This window comes from Crocuta crocuta, unplaced genomic scaffold (genome assembly GCF_008692635.1).
Source record: "Crocuta crocuta isolate KB4526 unplaced genomic scaffold, BGI_CrCroc_1.0 scaffold204, whole genome shotgun sequence".
NCBI classification, from domain to species: Eukaryota; Metazoa; Chordata; class Mammalia; order Carnivora; family Hyaenidae; genus Crocuta; species Crocuta crocuta.
In genome coordinates, this window is record NW_027529603.1 from 718,905 (window position 1) to 724,909 (window position 6,005).

The window sequence follows — 6,005 nt, forward strand, 5'->3', positions numbered from 1 at the left end:
ATGTTGGTAGTATAGCAGATTATGAATAGCTTTAATTGTATGTTTAAAACTCATGTTCACAAGCTTAAATCTGGATATCAGAATTAAGCAATTCTTGAAATGTATGAATGTCTCCTTAATATACTGATTACAAAGCATTTCCAGTGTGTCACTACAGGCTTTTTTTTCCCCTAGATTAAAAGCCTTGGCTTTTCACTGAGATAGGTAATTTGTCATTTAACTTAGTTCTGGGTAATTGAAAATTGTACTTAACTACAGTTAAATGTTAAGGGTGGGGAGTGAAAGTGGGTGAGGGGTAAGTAATGAGCCAAAAGAGGTTTTAAAAACTTTACAAACACTGGTGTGAGAATGTGAAAGTTCTTACCCATTTATCCTGGTTCTGCTGCATTTCCTGTAATCTGAAAGGTTAAACATTTCCCCAGATATGGCCCACATCTAAGTTCCCCGCAGAGAACAGTGAAGTTAAAAAGGAGAAACTAAAACTTAAGGAGTTTCCACACTTTTCAGTGTTTGTCATAGTGACATTCATAATTAAGACCATTTCTTACATTGTTGGTTTTAGTCTGTACCACACAGCTACCCTTCTGTTTGGATATGATGATGCCATGTACTCAGGAAAGCATAACAAATCTTAAATTTCTACAAAGAACCCTGTATTGTAATATATAGCATCTTAAGAAAAATATGAGGATTTCAACATCAGTCATGAGGGCAACAATAAATTAAGACCACAGTGAGATACCACTTAACACCTACTAATCCAAAATGAAAATGGGTGAAAACATTGAAATTATCTGTACCTCATTGGTAAGAATGTAAAATGGTGCATCTGGTATTGGAAAGTTGAACAGTTTCTCAAAAACGCCTATAACTAGTATACGTGAGATATTTGCTTCCAGTGTTTGTAGAAGTCACAGTAGCCAAAGGGGGAGCAAACCATAACCAATTAACGCACAAAATGTGACGGTGTGTTTGTGTTTGACAAAGGTTAAATTATTGTATGCATACAAATGTATGTGGATGTATGCTTAAATGACCTATCTAGGCAAATTGAGACCAGTTACCAAGGGCTAGGGGGAAGAGGAATGGTTGGTGCTTAATTGGTTGTGATAAAGTTTCAGATAAACAGGGATGGTTGCACAAAGGCGTTGAATATTACTAATGTAATGCTACTGAATTATACAGTTAAAAATAGTTAAACGTATTTCACATACCACAAGAAAAATCAAAGAAAAAAATAGTTAACCTGGAGAGGCAGAAACTGTAGTCTAAAAATTGCCCAAGAACTTGGACCAAAGTCATCTCTTTATGACCAAGTCTGCCATAGGGAAGGCATGTGCATGCACACAAGTGGAGTTCCAGTGCCGCAGCACTAATGCTCTGATGCCTTCTCCATCGTTTCATACTTGTAGGAAACAATGTCCCATGAGGGTGCTGATGGAATGTGGTGGCAGATCTTCCTGTATGTGAAATTACATCAAGTCTTTTCTGCATATGGTACTGTTTCTCAACCTTGGCTACACTAATTACCTAGGAAACTGAAACATTTGAGCCCTTCCCCCCCACCTCCACCCCGACCTCTGGGATTTTAACATAATTGAGCTGGGTGTAGCTTTAAGCACCAGGATGTTTATGAAGAGCCAAGGTTCAACACTTACCAACATAGGGACATCGTCCTGTTAACCATCTAGGATAATGCATTGCTAAGAGAAAGTCAAATAATGGCAGCCCTTGATACTGCAGTTAGAAGTTTGAGGCTCCGGGCTGCCTGGAGCCTGCTTTGGATTCTATGGCTCCATCTCTCTGACCCTCCCCTGCTCACTCCCAAATGCACGCTCTCTCTCGAAAGTAAATAAACGTTAAACTTTTTAAAAAGTTGGAGGCTCAGACCAAGGGAGATGTATACTGCATTACAATTTCTCTTTTGAAATAATGTGGGGAAATGTGTATGGTCTAAAAATGCAGTGAATGGAACTGCTAACAAGCTATAGCAAAATACACTCAAGGGAGTCCTGAACCTTTATCACTTAATTGCGTTATCTTCTACAACCTTGTGAGGCAGAACAAGAATCAAAACATCCACTTAAGGGGTGGAGAAATTGCCCTCTAGTGTTCTGAATCTCTAAACAGCAAGATTGTTGAGCCCCAGTGCCACAACTGGTGATCCCAGAGGTCAGGGACAGGACCTGAGAATTTACCTTTGATTTATTTACCAGGTGACAGAACCACTGCTCTGGCCCAAGTAAGTAACCATAAAAACTGCAGTCCCAGTTGTCATTCAGTGCTCTTTTACTCGTCTCACTCCCTGTGGCCAGTTTAGGTAAATAAATTATAATGGATTGTGGAGAAACAATTCATGCATTCTTTGCCTGTTCCCAGACGTAAAGAGAAGCGGCTGATAGCAAGATTCAAAGGATAAAGAAATTGAGCTTTGGAATTGCACCTGGCTTTCATTGTGTGCTCCATGAGCCAAGGTATGGGAACCTCCGGAAGTCCCTTTCTTCATATGTATCATGGGAACCATAATAAGCTGTACTTCATGGAGTAGTTCAGAGAATTAAATAAGACTGCTTACATAGGAAGGAAGGGCTCTTAGTCATAGTACTACAAGTTGAAAAGTAACTGGTGAAGATAATTGTACTTGAGATTTAAAAGGAGGTTGTCTTGAAATCCCATCCTCAGATCTTCAATGTTTCCAGAATCACAAATTTATTTTTTTGAGAGGAACAGCATGAGTGGGGGAAGGGCAAGAGAGATGGAGAGAATCCCAAACATGCTCCACGCTATCAAATCAGAGCTTGACGTGGGGCTCAAACCCATGAAACTCAGGTCATGACCTGAGTGGAAATCAAGGGTCGGATGTTTAACCAACTGAGTCACCCAGGTGTCCCCAGAGTCACAAATTTAACAACTGAATAAGAGATAGGACAAATATCTTTACCCTCCTGGAGTAAACTTTACTGCCTTGTATTTTAAGTTGTAAGTCCTGAAGAAAGATACCAGTTGTACCTTAGTAGGCTGCAGCTGAGTACCTACTTCCCTAGCTACCTGACAACATGCTGTTTCGGAAGAGATGCAGGTGTCCACCTCTGTCCCTGCCCCACCATACAGTTTGGATATGTTCCAAGATGTCCTATGGAGGCCTGAAACCTAGGACAGTCCTGAGTGCTACGTACTATGTTTCTTCCTATACATACATACACACCTACCTATGATGTTTATAAATTTGGCACAGTAAGATTAACAGCAAAAACTAAGTAGAACAATTACAAGAGCATACTGTAATAAAAGGTGAATGTGGTTTCAAAATCGCTTACTGTACTGTACTCACCATTGTGATGTCAGATAAAATGCCCACATGAGGAGATGAAGTGAGGTGAATGATTAAAGCATTATGACATGGTGTTAGGCTCCGTTTGATTTTCTGATGCTATGTCAGGAGGAGGATCATCTTCTGGGCCGCAGTTGCCTGCATGTAACTGAAACCACAGATAAGGAGGGACTGCTGTATGCCATTGGTTACTGCCATCAAGCTCCTATTTGCTTATCGTCTCCCACTGATACTGGATAAGAGGCCAATAACATGATCTCTGTCATCTCTTGGTAGAGTGGTACCATAGTGGTACCATCAGACACCTTCAGCCTCTGATAGTTGGCTCCAGCAGGTGCACAGCACCCAGAGCTCATCAGAGACTCCCTAGCCCAGGATGCAGGCCAGATTCCAGCAATGCTTGGCTTCACCCAGACCTGGAGCAAGGGCACAAAGACCCCACTGTGTGCCTAGAGGGTCTAAGGCCCGAAAGCTCACAGAAAGCAGGCCAGTGGTTTGGGCTGGTGTGAGAGTCCAGGAGCCAGGGTAGCCCTTTTCTCACCTCGGCCCCAGTCCCTGGGGCTCCTCCCAAAAGAAAAGCTATGTGCAGAGTAAGTGCACATACTTTTCGGGTTTGTACAAAAGAAAGTTATAGATAGATGCACAGGGCTTCCTGAAAGGAAAGGCGGGAGACTTAATTTTTTTTACTTTTGTTACACCAATTCATTGAAGAAAAAATGTATACATAATGACTCCCAATCCAGGCTTCTCTTCACCTGGTCTCCCAAGACACTGCATGCCTTGCAACCATCCCACGCTGCAGTGTCTGGAAGGCTCCTTCCTCTAACTTTGACCACCAAACCCCTTCACACACAGCTCCTGCTAGTCCTTTTATGGTCAACTTCAGGAAGCCTTTCCTAATTCGGCCAGGCTTATTAGGTGCCCTTCTCCTATCCCACCATTTCAATTACACCTTTTAACAGGCATTTCTTCCCTATCCTATGACAAGAATAAGCCATCTTCAGCACTATGTACAAGAACAGATATCTGATAAAATTCCAAGAAGGAATAAGTGAGCATGTGCTAACTAGACTCCTGTTCTTCATGAGCACAAAGAAAATACTGTTTTAAAAAAGGCTTCAACTGAGTAAATTTTAAGATCCAATTGACTGAATTCAGCGATTAATGAATCTAGCAGCATTCCATCTAACAGGCGCTCTGAATTGCTGCACAAAATGAAAGGCTTTTATAGACAGAAGAGGGTGGGAAAAGGAGATTGTTTCAGGCAAGGTCACCTTCCTAGGGGGGCCAGAGGGGATCTATTAGGTGGATTACCTCATAAACACTGAACCAGGTAATTCCAGATTCACTAGTTAATGATTACAATCCTGGGACAGGCCAAAACTGCAGTTTGGGGAGGTATTAAATCTTGGCTGGTGTGGAGCTTAGCACAAGTAACTCCACTTTAGGACTGTTGCTCTTATTCCTAACAGTACTGTTCAGCTGTTCACGAGGTCATGGGCTAAATACAAAATCCCAATTTCTTAAAGCTTTTTCTAAAGGATTTTTTAGCATAAACTGTTTCCTCTTTCCACCTTAAACTTCTTACATGAAAACTTTTCACTGAGCTGTGAAACTATGTTCACTTGAATTCATAGATTCATGGCTGTGTTTACCTCAAAATGGCAGCAAATGACATCACTGTCAAAAAGCTGCAGGTTTAATGGCAAAAAGAAAAAAACTTTTGGGAATATAATTGAGGAAGAGGGATTTCTTACTGCTGCCAAAGATTAATACAGCCAATAATGAGCATTATTGTGCCAGGCAAAGGATCAGGCTGTATTTCAATCAAAGGTAAATTATAACACTGCAAAGCTTTTGTCTGTTTATTTTGAGAGAGCGTTGAGTAGGGGAGGGAAAGAGAGGGAGAGAGAGGATCCCAAGCAGGCTCCCCGCTGCTAGCATAGAGCCCAGTGTGGGGCTCACACTCACGAACCACAAAATCATGACCTGAGCTGAAACCAAGAGTCAGATGCTTAACCAACAGAGCCACCCAGGTGCCCCAACACTATAAATCATTTAAAAAACTTTCCCCACTCATCTGTACCTAATGCTAAACTTAAAATGAGGCATAAAAGGTCTACACAAATAAGGTCTCACTTTTTTGAAATGATACCTAGCACAGCCCCTCCAACATCAACAAAAGTGCACTCGACACATCTTTGGTTCAAACATAAAAGACACCCCCTTTGCAAAGTATTTTCAAGAGTTTTGCTGGCCTTTAACTTTTTCTTTGACTGGCAAGCATGCACATAACTAAAAAAAGGTCTCTAAATCTCAGGTCCTTTTCTAATTTTTTTCAGAATAGCACATTTTCAATGCCAAACCCTCAGAGGTGCCAAAGTGGAATTCTCAATAGTGGATCCTACAACTAAGTTCTATCCAGAGGATAAAGATGATATTCTCTGGAGTGGGCCAGAACGCATGGGAAGGCACAGCTAAGAGTGAGTGGATAATGAGGGCAATGAGATGAGATCCTATCAATACCTGGTCTTTTTACATTCAGTCTATCCTTCTAAACAGGAAGAGACTTCCTGCTGGACTAGAATAGTAATGGTATGTCCCACCCTCTTTACTTGACTCTAATATGTTAACTAGATGAGCACTTATTTACATTTAAAAACAAAGCCTCCAA